The 16,391-nt window shown below is 56.0% G+C and overlaps 1 protein-coding gene across 2 annotated transcripts in view; it reads right to left on the bottom strand.

Moving 5' to 3' along the window:
• Nucleotides 1-16,391, bottom strand: part of Fam222a (family with sequence similarity 222 member A) — a 49,247-nt gene that overhangs the window by 29,674 nt on the left and 3,182 nt on the right. The window contains exon 1 of one of the 2 annotated variants that reach the window (XM_063225822.1): nt 15,021-15,362. The exons of the other annotated variant lie outside the window; for it this stretch is intronic. The gene's annotated coding sequence lies outside the window, so the exon portion shown is untranslated. Of the gene's footprint in view, nt 1-15,020; nt 15,363-16,391 lie in introns of those variants that run through there. 2 annotated transcript variants of the gene reach the window in all.

Here is a 16,391-nt window from a genome sequence, read left to right as displayed (position 1 = left end):
TCCAGTATGCGGGCAGGCAGGTTGCTGTGGGCAAGCTGTTTCTGGGCAGGGGGAGTCTCAGGGAAGAGCAAGGAAGGAGGGCACTGAAGAAGGCCCCTCTTCTAGAACTGAGAAATACATTGGAACAAGACCTGGTGGGTCCTCTTCCAGAGCCATAGCTCTCAAGACTGTTCCTAGGGAGTGGCTCTAATGAGCCTTTGGTGGGTTCTGGCTGGGACTAGGAGACAGAATTCAGAATCACAAACCCTTCGCTAGCTCTCATCTCCCAAGTCTCCTCCCCAGAGTCTGATTTCAAGGTGAGGAGGTTGGGGGAGGGGATACTGGGCAGTCTATGGTGGGGGGATCCCCTCTGCTAGTTCTGGCCTTGCCATCAAGTCTCCAGCCCATTGCCTACCTGCCAGCAAAGGTAGGAGGAAGCTGGGAATCGAAACCAAGTATCAGTACCATGACACAGTGGGCACTCGGGAGCCCGGCAGAAGCTGCCCCTCCCAACCCCATTATGTTTGGAGGAAGCATGGGTCTTTCTGGAGGAGCAACATATAAATGAAAGTCAGAATGGAGGTGTTACTGGGCTTAAGGGCCCCCCCCCCCAGAAAGGGAACACTGTGCAGAGGCATTGGAAAGAGTGGAGCTCGAGGGGTTCAGAGCTCCCGGCCACTCCCCACCCATCCCCTAAGCCCCCACACCTGCAGTTCACAGTTAAGACAGCTAAGCAGGCAGCAGGGAAGAAGATCTAATAGTAAGGGCAGTAATAGAGCTGGTTTTTATTTTTAGTGTTCCCTATGGGCTCAGCACTTTACAGACGGCACCTCATTTAACCCACTTCACAATCGGGAGGATGAAAGGGGACGCAGGTGCTGTCCAGGGGCACAGGCAGGTCAGATGGCAGAGTGGGGAGCAAAGCCCCGAGGACCGGTGGGCCTGAGCCAGGCGAGGCTGAGGATTTGGACACTGAGAGGAGGAGAAAGACTGGACCAGGGCAGGAGTGAGCCGGAAGTGTTTGGAAGATGAAGAGTTGTGGTGGGGGAAGGGAGGTAGATAAAAGTGGCTGCTGGGGGCTGGCCTTGCAGCCTAAAGCTAAGACCAACAGATGTTTCTGGGGCTAGGGCAGAAATGAGAGGAGCCTTTTGGGCAGGGGCCAGGAAATAGGACACTTGGGATCAATGACAGTGCCAACACTTGGCTCAGCAATTCCACACCTGGACGGGTGAGCTTCCACAATTTGGCTTTTAAACCTCGGGGAGTCCAACATCCATCACTTGGGAGGAGACTGGTCTCCGGCTTCCGCCTTCTGCTGCCGGCTGGGAGGGGCGCCTCTGACCCTCTTACGGGGAGGAGGCCCTCCGTGGCATCCGGCCACAGGGCAGGCATCGCATCGTGCTTTCCGAAGCACTGGGTGCAGGAGCTGGACTGCCTGTGATCACACCCCTGCTCTGTCACAGCCCAGTGTGTGCCTGTGTTTGTCTCCAGGGAGTTTTCTTTTTCTCCTTTGTGTTCCTCTGCATTTCTCATTCTTCTACAATAAGCATGCATCGCTTCTATTTCTGTTATCTTAAGAATGTTTCAAAGGGATTTTAACCCCTGACCACCTGGAGAGGGGGTTAAGGATCCAGACAGGACAGGGAACAGCAGCTGGGAGAAGAAAGGGGGCGGGCAGACAAGGGGACTGGTTCCCTGGAAGCTCTGAAATGGGGAGCCAGATTGAGCCTAGCCAGCCCATAAGCAGGTCCTGGCAATGTCACATCTGCAACTGAGCCCCACTCTGTGCAGGACCCATCATCTCCTGCCTCCAGCCCTTCTCCAGCTGCACGGGCAGGCTTTTCCATGTGAAATTCACTTCCCTCTCTTCCCTCCCCACCCAAAAGCTGCCCATTAGCCCCTATGGCATTTCTAACAACACACCTGCAGGCCACAGGGGGCCCTTCTCCCCGCCCCCTATCTGCCCTGTCCCCATCCCCTTGCTAACACTGCTCAGTCACACTGGGTTTCGTCCTGGCCCTCCCACAGGACAGCCTCATCCTGGCCTTTACATTCATGGTTTTGACCCCACCTCAGTATTTCACACCAGCGCTGTCCAACAGGAATGTGGGGTAATACAAGCTCTGTGCGTTAAGTGCAAATCTTCTAGTCGCCACAGAGGAAATTAAATTTAATCATATATCTTATTTAGTCCTATAGATCTTAAATAATTGCCAGCTCAGGATGGAATGCATACTCAAGCATTACCAATCAAATATTTTATGTTCCGTTCGTACTGCATCTTTGGAATCCAGGGTGGACAGTTCATGGATGGGACATCTTAGCTCATACTTGTCTCTGTGTGAGGGCTCATAACCACCTGTGGAGGGTGCCTGGCTACACTATCCCCAGCATGCCCGCACCAGCTGCCAGCCTTCTCCTGTCAGCTCTGTCTCCTCATGCCTCAGTTCAAATGCCACTTCCTCCCAGAGGTCTTCCTGGATTGAGGTCAAATTGGTAGCTCATTGAGGTCAAACTGAAGCTCATGCTGCCTTCCTCCACTGTCAGGAGCGCCCTGAAATGATCTGCCTGGTGAATGCTGAGAGCTTCATCCAGCAAGGCAAGAATCCACTGTGTCTGCACGTGGGGCCCATAGTAGATGATGCAGGTGGGCACGGCGAAGCGGGTGGGGAGGCTCCGCAGGTAGCAGGCCTGGGCCTCGTCCATCTACATTTCAAATTCCACCCTGGGTGATGAGGTAGTGGGGGAGACTACGTGTGTGTGTGTGTGTGTGTGTGTGTGTACACGTCCTCTCCATACGTGTGTGTGCATGCCTGAGCACACACACACACAGTTCCCTCGCTCCTCCCCCACTTCTGAAAAGTGGCCCGGCCCAGAAGATGGGCCTCCTTTCAAAATCAGCCCAGTGCAGAAAAACGGCTGTGACAGCACAAAGCGGAGATTGAATCAGCGACGGGCCAATTGCCTGGTGACGGTTACAAATGATCTGATGTGGAAAAGACGGGATCAGATGTGTACGGAACAACGGCTGCTCCGCACCCCCCTGAGCCAGACAGCAGGCTGCCGGGTGGGCAGGCGGGCGGCAGGTGGCTCCCAGGAGCCCAGGCCAGGACACGCCGGCCACAGCGAGCAGTGAGCCCTTCCTCTGGCCAGGTCCCGGGCTTGCAAGGCCAAGCAGACATAGCCCGGATGTCCAGCACCTGGGCAGTATGTCCCCCACAGGACACCAAGTGCTTGGCTTCTTTTATTTTCTTCACCAGGCTTGTCATCTCCAAATACAATGTGAACATTATTTTCCCAATGTGGGAAGAAGAAGAACCTTCTCCCTACTTCTCGCTCCAGCCCTTCTCTTTTCTGAAGCTCAGAAGGTTAGCAGGAGGGGCCACCCTGCCATACACAGCTCCCACCCCATCGCAGGCATTGGGTGACCCCTGTCCAGGGCTCCCACACACCCAGTACTGAATGTCGCCCCACTGTAACTCCTGCCACAGCCTTCTGCAGGGAGGGGCTAACCCAGAGGGGTTTGGCAGCTAGCTCAGGGGGAGCCTTGCAGTGAGCAGGCTGAACCTCAGGCCAAGCACACAGTAAATGCTCAATAAACCCCAGCTGAACAGAGGGATGGTCAGGGGCTTTGGTAACCCACTGCTCCTTCATAACCCAGAGCTTACAATCCCCTCCCCCTGTTGGAGTCTCTCCTGCCTTTTTTTTTTTTTTTTTTCAGACAGGGTCTATGTAGTCAAGACAGGGTCTATGTAGTCACTGTGGTCTTGAGCTCACAATGTAGCCTTGACTGACCTTGAACTTATGGCAATCCTCCTGCCTCAGCCTCCTGAAAGCTGGGCTTACAGGAGTGTGCTACCACATTCCATGGGTTTCCTGCTCTCTTTTACTGCATACCTAAAACACTTGGCCCCAAAGAACTGAGTGGCTTTCAGTAGTGCAGGCAGGAGTCCCCTCCTAGGCCTACTGTCAGGGGGCACAGGCCAGGAGGCAGTATGTGCCCTGCTTGACCTGGTTTGGAGGCTCAGGGGCAGTGGAGCGTCTGGAGGAGGGCAAAGCTCCCCAGGAGGACTGGGTAAGGGCATGGGGCCACCCCATGGGGTGTGGGTATCCAGGCTTTCTCTGCTGGGCGTGTACAAGCAGGAGGATTGGTCTTGGTGGGGGCTGGACATGATGCCTGGTCTCGTGGACACTAAATAAAGCCCATGGCATGGCCGTGCTGTGGGACAGATCATGGAATCCCAACTGGACACTCCATGGTCCACAGGACTGGTCCCTTCTGGTGTCGGCCCTGGGTCACCTGAGGCCACTTCCATGGCCCTGACCCTGACAGGCTGCTACCAAAGGGGGCCACCACCACCACCATGGAATCCTACTGGTCTCACTCTCCAACCCAAAGGTGCTGTCCCTTTGGTCCCGAGAGGCGGCCTCTAGAAAGAACAAAGCCAACCTGAGCTCAGGTCCTGGCTCTGCCACTCACTAGCAGGGGTGTCTCAAGTAAGTCACCGAGTTCCTCGGGGGCCCCAGGTGCTCCATCCAGAGCAAGGAATTAGAAACATCTGCCTTGGTGGGGACTGAACTGGAGGGGTGGATACTGAGCACGGGACTTGTCATGGCCCACTCCTGGCTCTCACTACGCTTAGAGATGACAGTGAAGGGCTCAGAGAGGTGAAGAGATCTGTTCACAGTCACACAGCAGCAGGGAAGGAGGCTGAGGGAACTGGAGCTCCAGCACCTCAACCCCGACTCACTCTGGCACTTTCTCCTTCAGCTGCTGGGCACAAGACCCCAAACATCCCAGGTAAGAGGGGTGAGGAATGGCGCCCAAGGGGACCTCCACCAAAGCTCATGGACAGCAGCCCAGGTTGCAGGGACACAGAGAAGAAGCAGACACTCGGGATGACAAGCACACACCCACCGGCCCCGACCCGAAAGAGCATCATGGAGTCCAGAGGAGAAGGCTGTGCCCAGAACAGGCAGTTCACAGAAACTGGAGCACCTGAGCCCCTTGTCCCAGCACTGAGGGCCAGGGCAGTGCCCGGCACGAAGTCCTAAGGTGCCCAGAAGGGGTTGGCGACTCTGACGAGCCAGGCCACAGCGAGCCACTGGAACCCTCTGGGCCGCACTTCCCAGTCACCTACCCACTATACCCTCCTGATGTCACTGGAAGAGGGATCATTATCATCCCAGGGTCTGGAATCAGAAACCAAGGCACGGAGAGGGGAAGCCACTGCCCCAAAACCAACTGGTAGAACAGAGATTTGAACCCACATTCACTGGCTTCATGATCACAACTGCCAAAAAGAGCTGCCTGCAGGGCAGAGACGGGTCCTCTCGATGATGTGAGAGTCAACCGATACATGCTGGAGAGGCCCGGAGAGGCCTTGAAGGATAGGCTGAAGTCTTGGCACATCACCCATGGAGGGGGCCACACAGGAGGGACAGTGGTTACTGCACAGGCTTGGGAGCTGGCCAACCTGCGTTTGAGCCCCAGCCAGCTCTTCTATTAATCAGCTGTGCAGCCTTGGGCAGGCTGACTAACCTCTCTGTGCTTGGGTTTCCCCATCTACCAAAAAAGGTTCATTATACACCTGGATCAGGGCAAAGGGATTCTGGCACACAATGAGGATGTGTTTATTAAACTGAAAACAGAAAACCAAAAAGAAAAGGAGGGCTGGGACCAGAGTTCAGCAGTAGAGGAATTACCTAGCGAATGCGGAGCCCTGGGTTCCATCCCCAGCACTGCAAGGGAGGGAGGGAGGAAGGAGGGGAAGAGAGAGGAAGGGAAGGAAGAGGAGAAAGAAGCAAGGAGGAGAAAGAAACCAAGTGGGTGGTATCTGCTAGTGTCCAATCAAGTTTCGGGACAGTTTGGTCCCTGGGCACCTCGGGCCAGGTGGGTGCCAGGCCTGAGGAGGGGGTGGCAGCGATGTCGCCCAGCTCGGCTGGGGCGTGCGCCAGCATGCACGTCTGTGCGCGCGTGCGTCTGTGTGTGTTGCTGCAGCGGCTTCTATGCAAACATGTTAATTTGTTTTCATTTTGTGTTTTTTTTCCCTCACAGGATAATTGGGTGAGTTTGAAGTCTTGGCGAGGCTGCTGATTATAGCTATTTGGGTGGCACCCTCAAGGGGCTGGGGCCCTGCCTCCTGCCTCGGGCGGCAAAGGCGTGGCTGAGGGGGAGGTGTTTGGAGGGGCTCTGGCAGATGCTGGTGGGTTCCAAGGCTCTTGCTGGCTAGAATGGGGACAGTGAGACATCCAGGGACCCCCCAGTTTCCTGTTAACTAGGCAGTGCATCACTGGTGTGTGCAAAGCCTGCCCATAAACATCTTTTCTTTGCGCTGTTGGCTGCATTTAGAAAAACTGGAAGTGGCTGCCAAGGTTAAAAAGAAAAAACCCCAATAAAACTAAAACTCCACCTAACCTCATTGCCTGATCACCAGGAAAACAAACCAGCCTGGCAGCTCTGGCACCACTAAGGCTATGTTTTTCCAAGGCCAAAGGGCAGCTGCCGGTGATACCTGCCTGGCCCTGGGTGGACCTGAGCTTTCCGCTCTGGAGAAGGGTTTGGGCCTTGGGGTAGGGGAGCCCCGAGGCTCAGCAGTAGGACTTTAGCCAGTCCCTGGCTTTCAGAAGCACTTTTCTGTAACCCTGAGGCCTTGATCAAGACTCACAGCGCAGGCTGGGTTTTCAAGGGCACCGCAGAGCCTCACCAAGAGTCACAGCTGGGGTGCGAGCTCCCTGCTAGGCAGTGTTCTGCCCCCAACCCCCTCATCCTTGGACAGGCAGCCTTGTTCCTGACCTGTGTCTGTTTCTCCCGCTAAGAGGGAGCAGGTGTCTAAGGCTGGCTCTGCATCTTCACAGAGCTCACGGAAGGCCCACTGTGCGCCACACTGCCCTCAAGGTCTTAATCTGTAACATGCAACCACAGCCCCTCACCAGCAGGGTCAGAGGAAGGCCTGGCCCAGTGCTGGCACACAGTAGGCCCACAGCAAATCGGGTGAGTGGCCAAGGGTCCTTTAGCAGCCAGATGCCCCAGAGACAGAAGGAAGCCATGCAACAGCGGGAGGAAGCAGTGGGAGAAGATGACAGGTTCCCTGGCCCGTCCTCTGGGGGTGGCGGGTAAACTTCTACAGAGGGCTCAGGCCTCCCCGGTCACATGGGGTGGCAGCTGGCAGCACCCCCTCCCCCACCAAGAACCACACAAAGGGGCCTCTATTCCTGCTCTGAGCATTTGTCCCCAGCCGGCCTGGCTGTATCACTCTCTCTTCTACTCTGCTGGCTGCTTGGCCTGACCCAGCCTGAGCCCTCACAAAAGCTGATGTGTCCCTGCCGAGCCAGCCTGGCCTCAGAAGACCCTGTCCCCCGACAGCTAGAGAGCTCTGCAGGGTTCTGAGGAGGATGGATAGTGTGTGGCTCAGCTCAAGTCCAGGTCGCAATGGGAGGGGTCAGGAAGGCACCAAGGACTTCACCTCTCAACTGTAACTCTGAGTTGGCTTGCTCCCTACAGCTGTACGGTGGGGACCATGATGGTCACAGAGAGCTCACGGATGCCGCCCTGAGGCCTGGTGTGCAATTTGGGGAGGGATGGTGAGCAGGAGCCTCTAAGAGCTTGACAAAACACATTCTCAGCCTCTCCTTCCCTGTCTTGTTCTGGAACTTGATGGGCGCAGTCCCTAGACCACCCATCCCCATTCTCCATCCAGCAAGATCTGTGTGTGCTGATCCTGAGGCCAGTATATGAGGTCCCTTCTATCTCCAGGCAGAGGGCTGATAGCAGACATTGTTTATTAAGCATCTACTGTGTGCCAGGACTGGTGGCTACAGCATCTCCTTCCAGCACCATGGCTACCCTGGCAGGTTGTACCAGGGCAGCACAATGGTTCTGGGCTTCCGGGTCTAAATCCTGTCTGAAGGACTGTGGGCCTCACATTCCCCATAGAGAGAGGGGCCAGCTTACCCTTACAGGATCCGTTCAGCAAGCACAAGAGAAAATGACCTCAGCCCCAGAAAGCTTCACACCCTAACAGCTAGGCTGTTACCCCAACCCCAGAAAGAGACTGAAGGGCCCTTGGCATGTTGGCATGGAGCCTGGCATGCAGGAGGTGACTATCAGAATCATTCTAGGAGATGGACTGGGCTACATGGTCCAGGCAAGGCTGGTGGAATCTGAGTCCCTTTCTGCTATTTCGACAGCTTGCAAACAATTTTTAGCAGTTTTTCCTTGTTTCCCAGATGTCCTTGGTGCTGGGTCCATGTGGCCTGCAGGGTGGGGCAGGAGCCCAGGATACCAGCTTGATCCACCTCCTGGTTGCCCCCTAAGAGCTGTGGCCCTGCCATAGAGCCCCCCTCTCTCCCCCCCACCTGCTCGGGGCAGCCAAGTGAACAGCAGAATACCAAGTAATTAAGCTGGCGCGCACCATCCGGGCGCCCGGGCACACTGTGGAGTTTTCCTTTTATGTTTATAGCAATTGTATGAAAATGTGCAACATGGAGCGGCACCAGCTGACAAATGAGACGAAACAGACAGGATTCCGGGCCGACTTTTTTCCGGGCCTGATTGGCATTAATTGTGAGCGTTTACAAAGCACAACTCCGCGGCTGACATTTGCTTCAAGCGAACATTTCCTCTTAATAGTTTTAATGATTACAACGGGAGCTGGTGATCACTACTGGGCGGGGAACAGGCTGCCTGGGGCCTGGCCTGTGTGCACCCAGGTCTCAGGATGGAACCCGGCCCCACTTTCCCTGCTACGGGCTTCAGGAGGGCATGCCAAGTGCCAGGCACTGGGGCACTGGAAGCCGCTCAGGACCTGGCTGCAGGCACCTAGGGAGCCGTCCCTTTACAAAGCTGGTAGGGAAACCCACAGGCACAGACCCAGAGGGCAGGGGAGCAGGAGAGAGGCAGCAGGACGTGCTGGCCTGGCTGAGGCTAGAGGGCCTCAGTTTCTCCATCTGTACAGAGCACGTAGAAGGACCCCTACCAGTGCTGGTCGGTTTTTTTTTTTTTTTTGCTGTGTGATCTTGGCCAAGTCCCTTTCCAGCGCTGGGCCTGACCATTCTCTTCTGAACCCAGGGGGGCAGGGACTTGCTCAGACGGAGTCACTCTGACCAGGTTCCAGCCCTAGCTCTGGCCTCTCTTCAGCTGCACGACCTTGGGAGAGTCCCTTATTCTCTCTGAGCCTCAGTTTTTCTCATCTACAGAATGGTGTGCAGCGTAGTTTCTAGACTCCACTGAGAAGGGGATTTAAAACCCCAATTGCTCACAAGCCAAGAGTCTGCATCCCATCCCCTCACCCAAAAGTCCTCCAATTTCTCCCTTACTCCTGTGTTCACTCATTCACTCTAACATTCTGCAGATGCGCACGGTCCTGATCAGGACCTGGAACACAGCAGGGAAACTGCAGAGACCCCAAGGCAGCCTCTGGCCCCAGGCGGGAGAGAGATGACAGACAGAGGCTCTCAGGTGTGTGCAGTGCTCTTAATCTCTCATCCCCAGTTTACAGAGGAAGAAACTGAGGTGGAGGGGCAGAGGAGCCTGCGGTCACCCAGCTAGGATATGGCAGAGGGCCTGAATGGTGAGTCCCTGCAGAACTCCTGAGACCCGCCCTCTCAGGCCAGCGGGAAGCCCCATGATGGTCCAGAAGAGGGCTCACACTAGTCCCCAGTGGGTGGCCTTCCTGTCTTTAGTGGGGCTCCTCTGCACAGCCAGGCAGGCACCAGGGCAAGAGGCACCCCTGGAAAGGAGGGAACCCCATCCTCCTGGGTTCTATTACCTGAACTGGGTAGAAATAGGAGTGAAAGCTTCTTGGCTTTGGGGTGCCAACACTGCCCACTCATTTCCATGCCCACAATGCAGTGCCACTCAGTGCCAACCAGAGGCCAGGCAGACAGCGTCAGCCAGGTGGCCGGCAAGGCAGGGCACATGTGCAAAGGCTGGGAGATATGAAAGAACTCAGTGGGCTCAGGAACGGCTGGCATCTCTTGGCATTCAGGGCCTGCCCCACGGAGATCCCCTAAGACGGGTCCCAGAAGAATCTTGGCATTTTTAAAGGTATTAGTATTACTATTTCGGAGTTAGTTTGGGAATGGGGTGGGGAGGGAAAAAGAGAGGGAATTTTTTTTTTCCCTTTGCATATGGTGGCACAGATGGGCCCATGATCCATAAAAACTGTTTGCAATTAAACTCCCACTTTGCATGGCTGGATTTGTCAGTTGTCTGAACCACAAGCACCACACCAAGACAGAGATGAGATGTGGAACAGGGCGGGGATGGGTGGAGGCCAGGAACCTGCCCTGGGCTTGGAGCCCAGGGGTGGCAGAGTGTCACAGCAGCCATGCCAGATCCCTCTCTGGGCATCCCCCAGCCTTCACCGGGAGCTGAGGAATAGCCAGGCAGCTGGGGTGGGGCTTGGCTGGGCTTCCTTGCCCAGGAGGACTTGGCTAGGCTGTGTACCCCGGCTGTGGGGTAATGAGGGTGGGTGGAGACAGCAGACTAATCACTGCTCAGGTCCTGCCAGAGGCCAGAACTGGGACCCAGGACAGGCAGGGGGTGGGTAGGTGGTGGGGGGTCATAATGGGGACCCCGGAGGCAGAGGATCAGCAGGGTTAGGGACAAGAAGCCAGAACCTCTGGCCGAGTTGGCAGAGGGGACAGAAGGTGATGCCAGGAAGGACAGCCAAGGACCAGAGCTGGCTCCCTCCTCACCCCCCAAGGAATTGGCTGGCCTCCTTACATCCCTTTGAAGGCACGTAGGGAAATCCAGGCAGGTACTAAGACTCTCAAGGGTCTGAGCCTCCCGGCCAAACCAATGGGCTCTGCGTGTGGCAGTCTTTCCCAAGGGCGTCCACGAAGGGGACGAGAGCCCTGTGTCCCTCCCGTGAGCCCTGGGCTCCAAACTCCAGCCTGCCACCCCAGCTGCTGCCCTGCAATGCCTGCTTGTTTGGGTTAACAAATGCATCATTTGGCTTTGGGAAATCCTGAGATCCCTAATAATTGTTCCCTGATGAAAGGAAATAAGGCCCTGATACCCCCTTCCCCCGCCCCCTCCAAGCAGGAAAGAAAAGTCATAAAAATAGCTTGTTATCTCACCTATTGAGGCTCGACTGGATGTTACTGCTAATTGGGTATAACATCCTTGTCTTGTTCTCTCAGAAGCTAAATCAAGAAAGCGCCACTGCTGCGAACTAATTATATCTCCGGCCTGCAGCCTGCAGCTTGTCTCTCCCTTTATTGAGTTAAAAAATGGTCACGAACCTTCATCTTTCATCCCCCCAAGCACTGCGCCCCACTGCCCGACAGGCGTGGCCGGTGAGGCATGGACAGCCCAGCAGGAAAGTCTTGGAGAGGTCTCAGGGACAAGGAGGGGGCGCAGGGAGTGCCGCTCCTGTCCCAGGTACCTGCCTGGCCTCTCCCCTACCCTCACCACCAGGCCTGGTGTCCAGCTTCTCCCGGAGACAGAAAGATTCTGTTCTTTCTCCTCTTGGCAGCTGCTCTCCACGATGGGATCAGCAGCATTTCAATCCAGCAAGCATTCATTTACTTATTCATTCAACAAACACCTCTTGGATGCCTACTTCCTATATGCCTGATATTGTGCTAACACATTCAGCAAATGGGAATAGGCAGCCCCAAACACCCTCGCCCTGGATTCACAGAGATGCTACGCTTGGCAGGGCCTCATCATTCCTCTGCTCCAGAGAGCTGCCACCACTCCCCACTGTAGGGAGGCGAAGTCCAAATGTTAAAGGCAGCCCTGGCTCCTTCCACACTGCCCACTCTGCACATTCCAGCCACAGCTGGCTACGTACTTGTCCCTCAACCAAGACACTCTTCCTGTGTCCCTGTGAGCTTCCTCTCCTGCTGTTCCCTTACCCAGATGGTCACTCTTCCCAGCTCTGCCTGTCAAACCCCACCAGCTCATATAAAGCCCCAGGACAAATGGCACCTTGTCCAGGAACGCAGCACTGCCCAGGCTATGCACTGAGACCCGGTTTGAATGTCTGCTCAGCCATGCAGCAAATGTAGGAATCCATTCTGCTTTCCTGCTCTGAGGCTTGGTTTCCTCATCTTGAGAATGGGCTGAAGCGTCTTCTGAGCGCTGCCAAGAGGCACGTGCAGGTGCCCTGTGGCTGGATGAATGAGTGTGCTCGTGAATGATCTTACTCTCGGGATGAACTCAGTAAACACTGACTGTCAATAAGCCCCAGACTGCAGGTGTCGGAGCTGGAAGAAGTTAACTGACTCTCATACCTTAACAGCTCTCATGGCTAAAAACAACCCATGTCCTCCGAGAAGATCCCCCAGAGTCCCTTGCTGTGGTACCACATGGAGATGCCAAGGGACCCCTGAGCTCAGCAAGGCCAGACAGGAACTGGCTTCAGCTCATTGGCCCTGCTGATTGATTGGTGCTGCCTGCCCAGAGCCCTGGAAGGAATCCAAGGTTATCGGAAGAGCTCAGCAGGGGGAGGAGGGCAGCGATTGATTGGCAAAGTCTGCCAAGGGCACAGTGCTGGAAGGCAAGCAGAGCTGGCCACAGACTTGCCACCCTTGACATTTGATGAAGGACACAGCTGAGTCTGGGCTGGGTGGGAGGTGACTTGGGCAAGGTCTTGCAGCTCATAAAGCACACAGCTGATGCAGGGCAGCCCTCCGAGCTTGTCCAAGGATCCTCCCTCCCATGACAGCGCCCCCCCCCCCCAGCCGAGGACCCTCACAGGGGAGGAGAGGGAAAGCCACTGTGGATAACAAATGGGATTTCATTGATCTGTCAGCGGGTCCTGGCCCTAAGGACACTTCCCCTTCCTGGGCCCCAGTTTCTTCATTACACAACAGAGATAAAAACACCCTTCGCACAATGACACGAGGATTAAACAACAGAACGAAATGCCCAAGCAGGAAACTAGGTCTAGCACACAGCAGACACTGATAGTATCCTGTGATTTTTTTTGGTATCAGAACTCGAACTCAGGACCTCGCACTTGCCAGGCAGGTGCTGTGCCACTGAGCTATACAACTGGCCCTCTGTGATTTTCATAATAGGCACAAGTGTTTAAAAGGAAGTCCACCAATCCAGCAATCACAAGTGCCTCCCCTTCAGGGCCCTTCCCTGGCTACCCAGCTAGAAGTACTAATCTAAGTTTCCTCCTGTTTCCCGGCAGACTATGAGGGGCCATTGTCAGTCTCAGTCACTGCTATGTCCTCTGCTCTTGGCCGTGGCTACACACTGTAAAAGCCTCTGTCATGGTGAGTCACCTCATCGAGCCTGCGCCTGCAGCCTCTGCTCCGTGCTCACCACCTTTCAAGGCATCTGTGTGGCCCCAGCACCTGGCAGGGAGCACTCTAAGGAAAGGAGGGACGAGTGGGGCTCAGCTCCTGTTCACTGCCCACTCACGCTCACTGCTGCCAAACCACACAGCTGTCCTCTGGGGTGGATGCTCAGCCAGCCGACGGATTGGGACACTGAGGTTGCTCCAAAGCTGAGGTGTGAGGTGAAGCCCCAGACTCAGGGCTGGGATGGGGGAGCTGCCACCTCTCCCTCCTCCAGTGTCCAGTGCGGCCTGGCCTATGTGAGGCAGGGCTGTCCCTGTCCTGGAGTAGACCAGGTGGTGGGAACTCCCTCCCTCCCTCCTCCTCCTTCCAGGGAGGCTCCTCTTCCCAGTCTCTGAGGCATTAAGCTCCCATCTCCGGGGAGCCTGTTCACAGCCAGCCACACCTCACTTCTGACCTCCCAGGCCTTTGTCCCGGGTGCCCTCTGCACAATAGCCAGGGCTCCCGGGGCCCCAAACAGCTGCTGAGGCTGCTACTGAGGCTTGCTCTGGGGCCAGGGTGGCTGGCCTGGGCCAGGGCCTACCTCACCCAGCTGAGAGGTCAGCAAGCTGCTCCCTCCTGCCTATCTCAGGCTGCTCAGGAGCCTCTTCAGACAGAAACTTACCTCCCATAAGAAAAACCGTGACTCCACCAAATAAGGAAACTGCCGGCAGAGGGGTAAAGCGACTTGCCTGAGGACACGCAGCAGTGATGGTATAGGAGCTCAACTTCTGAGCTGCCCAAGCATCCGCTGACCTCTAAAACAGTACCCAGATCATATCACACCTCCCTCTGCCCTAGAGACCTGCGCTAGCTCAACTCTTCCTCCAGGCCTTACTAGCTTTCTATTTATCTTTTATCTTTGCCCGATTGTGACTTCCTCTGCCTTTCCTGATGCTCTCCGGGAGCTCCCCAACTCCCCTCTGCCAGTGACATTCCTGTTCATCCCCTGCATGGAAGATCCGCTCAGTCCACCAAGCCCGCCTCCATCAGGAAGTCTCCAGGCCCAGCTGCACCTTTACACTGTAGAGCTGGCAGTGTCCAGAGTTCAAGTCATCTGGAGACAACTCTTACTCCCCAGGGAGGCTGCAGGCCACCTGATTCCAAACAGTGGCCAGCAGTAGGGCGCCCTTCCCTCAGGCTGACTCTGCGGAACCCCAGGAGCCGGAGGGGGCCCTCAGATTGGAGCCTGGGCCTTCCTTCCCCAGGCCATCACTCCCCACCTCATTCAATCCCACTCCCTAGTAAATAAAATAGGGACAGGAAAGCACCTGCAGGTCTTGGGTTATGACAGAAAGCCTGGAAGGTTCCAGACTAATGTCCTCTACTTGGGAGATTCCAATCCTCATTCCTGTTTCCTAAGTGGCCAGCACACCTAACTGGTTAGGGAGTCAGAGAGACCCTGATGCCACCATTTATTGGCAGGGTGGTTCGGGGCAGGTGGCCTCCATTTCCCCATCTCTGAAATGGCACGCACTCCACCCACAGAAAGGCAAGCTCTGCGTTAGCCCCCCAGCCTTTTGTCTGTGGTGGGCAGTACGCACTCAAGATATTTCAACTGAGGAATCGGCAGTCCAGGTGGAAGGAATCCATCCCCCTTCCCAGCCTCCCCCTCCCCCCAGCAGAATCCCCCTCCCCACCCCCAGCCCGGGCAGACTAAAATAGTCATTAGGCAGATTTCAAAAGATGTCAGTAGCTTATAATTATAGTCGACATCCTTCTGAGATAAAAGTGATTACCTTGGATGCAAATCACTTAGCAACCAATCAGGGCGGCGGGCGGCGCCCGCAGAGGTGACCGGTCGCCAGCCCTCCTCCCGCGGCCGCACCGCACAGGCGGAGAAGGCGCACAATAGCTCTTGACACGCAAATGGGTTAACACAATAAAGGCGGCTCCGGCCGCTGCTGGGGGAGAGCAGCAATTCCCGGCCCGCGGGAGGTAATAAAGCGGCCCTTTTGTGCGCGCCTCCTCGTTCTCACCCCCGCCCGAGCCCAGAGGAATCACCGCCTGATTGAATTACGGTTCATGAATATGAGCTGCAGCTCGCTTTCTCGGCTGGGGAGGGAAGGGAAGACAGAAGGGCAGGAGGGAGATTGGGAGGGGCCCCTGACCGGACCCCAGCCCCCTAGGAACTCAGGTGGGAGCCAGGCGTGCTTTCCACGTAGGGGCCCCTGGTGGGTAGGTGTAGACACGCCTGATCTGGAACTGGGGCCTCCACTTCTGGCTGCAAGGGACTGGGAGAGCTAACATGATGCTAACAGTAGCCACAAAACTGTACATTTATAGAGTGCTTACTGTATACCGTAGGCTGCACTAAGCCCTCACTGAATCGCCCCACTACCCTGGGCAGTGGGTAGTATTAGCAGCTCCTTGTCACAGACAGGACACCAAGGCTCAGAGAGGCACAGCGGCTCAGCCAAGGTCACACAGAAGCATGGGACAGGCTAGGGAGTCAGACTCAAGGCCAAGTCACTCCTGAGGGTGGCTCCATCAGCCTCATGACCAAAAGTACATATTTAACAGTATCTCAGCAAGAGGTTTAAGTGACCCAGCCCCAGGCCAGAGTAAGTATAAGGCTCAGAGGGACCCAGGATGGAGGAGCTTAATACATGCAATTAATTACACAAGGGAGGACGGGGTCTTGAGGCTGCCAGAGAACTTCAGTCTCTCCTGCTCTGACGGGAAGGGATAGGGACAGGGACGGTCACTGTGCCCATGAAGGGATCTGGGGCCACTCCTTCCCCCACTCAGCACAGTAGGCCCAGGGCCCTCTCTGACCACTCCCACTGCCCGAACTCCCTTCCCACCCAGTTGCCAGTCCGGTGCATCTGTGTTGGTCCCCTGAGATCCACAAGGCAGCCTTCCTGCTGCAGGGCCCCTCCCAACCCTGTGCCCACATCTACCAAAGGTGCCAATGCCCGACTGCATTCCTGCCTCCCCACCAGCTGAGTGCCTGCCAGAGGGCTCCTGGGTGGCTAAGGGTAGCAGGCTGCCTCATGGAGTCCTGTAAGGGCTTTTTCACAGACAAGGCATCCTGAGGGGACCAGATTCCATAGCTGACAGTGCCTTACTGTCAGGTGCAGGGACCCCTGTCCAGTGAGTCGGAGTGC

The sequence above is a fragment of the Cavia porcellus genome, unplaced genomic scaffold (genome assembly GCF_034190915.1).
Source record: "Cavia porcellus strain 051 isolate PalLab524CR breed Dunkin Hartley unplaced genomic scaffold, mCavPor4.1 scaffold_16, whole genome shotgun sequence".
Classification (NCBI taxonomy): domain Eukaryota; kingdom Metazoa; phylum Chordata; class Mammalia; order Rodentia; family Caviidae; genus Cavia; species Cavia porcellus.
Note: the sequence above shows the minus strand (reverse complement) of the source record. Positions and strands in the feature narration are given on the sequence as shown.